This window comes from Coenobita brevimanus, chromosome 21 (genome assembly GCF_032717465.1).
Source record: "Coenobita brevimanus isolate Jiangsu-jjx chromosome 21, ASM3271746v2, whole genome shotgun sequence".
Classification (NCBI taxonomy): domain Eukaryota; kingdom Metazoa; phylum Arthropoda; class Malacostraca; order Decapoda; family Coenobitidae; genus Coenobita; species Coenobita brevimanus.
The window spans coordinates 28,378,717-28,380,972 of NC_136974.1; the positions used below are offsets into that span (position 1 = coordinate 28,378,717).

At 40.5% G+C, this 2,256-nt stretch overlaps 1 non-coding gene across 1 annotated transcript; it reads right to left on the bottom strand.

The window, feature by feature from the left end:
• Positions 1 to 1,836: 1,836 nt before the first annotated feature.
• LOC145392289 (5S ribosomal RNA) lies at positions 1,837 to 1,955 on the bottom strand. Its single transcript, XR_013895961.1, has one exon. It is a non-coding gene; the product is annotated as a 5S ribosomal RNA (ribosomal RNA).
• Between the last annotated feature and the right edge of the window lie 301 nt (positions 1,956 to 2,256).

Here is a 2,256-nt window from a genome sequence, read left to right on the forward strand (position 1 = left end):
CTGGTGCACAGGAAACCATTTGACTTGTCACTCAGTGTAGAGTCACCAACTGGCTGAAGGAAGTGGACAGAATGAAGGAAAGAAAGACAGAAGAGGGAGTGTAGAGTCACCCGTAGGCAGAAGGACAAGGAGAGAATGAAGGAAAGAAAGACAGAATATATATATATATATATATATATATATATATATATATATATATATTTATATATATATATATATATATATATATATATATATATATATATATTGAACAGCCATGGGGACATCACATAATCTTTTCTCACTCAAACACTAATCTGAATTAACTCAAGTAGATGCCTACGTACCATTAAGCATGCTTCACTACCATCATAACAGTTTTTAATGGCATTCATCAACTCAACATTCACACCATACATACATAAAACATTTTATAATCCCTATCTGTGAACAGTGTCAAATGCTTTTTTCAGATCCATAAATGCCATTAATTCATAACAGTCTTTCTCACATGCCTTTTCCGCTGTATGTCTTACTGCAGATATCTTCTGCTACCACTCCTGGAGCCACCCTGTTCGTTACTTATCAGGCATTCTACTATGTATCTCTTACTTTATGATAAATCTTCCATATACCTTCCCTACAACACGATAATTTTTGCACTAGGTTTGCTCACTTTTTTTTTTTTTTTCATTTACAAATATATAATCATAGCCTTTCTCAACTCTACCGGTACAGTTTCATTCAGTCATGCTTTGTTAAATATCTCTTAACAAACACTTCATTCCGCCCTCTCCTCTGCACTTGATTATCTTCGCATTTTCGTACACCTCATCTAATGTACGCTAATCCTGTGTGTGTGTGTGTGTGTGTGTGTGTGTGTGTTGAACCACTGGACTGTGAGGTGGAGCCGATAATTTTGTTTCTGGGTTCCTACTGTCCCGCGTTTGTGGGAAGTGGGATTGGGGCGATGATGATGATGATGATGATGATGATGATAATGATGACGACGACGATGATGATGATGATATAACCGTCTCAGCCCGAAAAAATATTTTGTACTTTATTTTTGCAATCACCATACGATTCCATTCCACTTAGGAAAGACCTTTAGTAATGAAGGGATGAATGAAGCGTATATCTTACGCCTCTGTTTTGAAAAGTTTCTCCTGATTTTAATGAAATCGTCTGGTGTACCAACAGTTGTTGTTGCTGTTATTGTTGTTGTGTTACTCTAGCCTGCCTGATCGACCAGACCCATCAAATGCAGGAAAGCCACCGCCTCTGTAGGGCCGTCTCGTGCAGTGAATCTTTGTTCCCATGCAGCTGACAACGCCAAGCCACGGCGAGGAGCGGGGATCAGCGTGGAGGCTTGGGTCCTGGGTAGATGCCGTTTTTACATTTCCACCCATTTAATAGTGGCAACGTAGTAGGTCTCACGTCACCCTGTTATTTGGTTATATGGTTACCACCTACAGTTGTAAAAGGTTTCCTCATTTGCAGGCAACTATTTGGCTTGTCAGTGTAGTCATCTGAAGTGGAATGAAGAGTAATAAACAGTGACTGGAAGAATGAAAGAAATTAGAAGAGGGGATGACAAAAACAGAAAAAGAATTATAAGTATACAGTAGAGGAAGAAGTAGACAGTGCTACATGAAATGAGTGGATGACGGGCATCCCCACTTACCACTGATTCCAACAGTAAATACAGGTACAAAAGTACTAGCACTGATATATATATATATTTTTCCATTGCCAGACGCCATGTATCCCAAACGGGGTGGTCAAGGGCTTAGAGTTAATTGTTTTACAGGGAGGGGCACTAATCCTCCACCAACCCCACTTGACACGTAGGGATGCCAACAGCATCTGGTGTTCCCAGGCGGTCACCCATCCAAGTACTAACCAGACCCAACGTTGCTTAACTTCGCTGATCGGACGAGGAGCGGTGTACTCAACGTGGCATGGCCGTTGGCATAAATTACCGGATACCTGATCCCGGTCTCCCAGAATCAGAGTTTAAGAGCCAGTACCAACCCTCTCTCAGGTGTTATGCCAACATTGTGCGAGAGCATGAAATGACAATAAATTACGGATAAAGGCCTGTATTCCCGCCAGCTTTGAGACTTTGTAAAACCTCTTTCCTAGCTATTTATCTTATATATTACATCTCCGATACTCTCATTTATGATATTTCTTAAAAAACGACATACTTGTAATAGTAGAAGTTGCACCCAAAGACTTTTAAATGTCAAGCCGGTGGACTGCAGGCCAAAG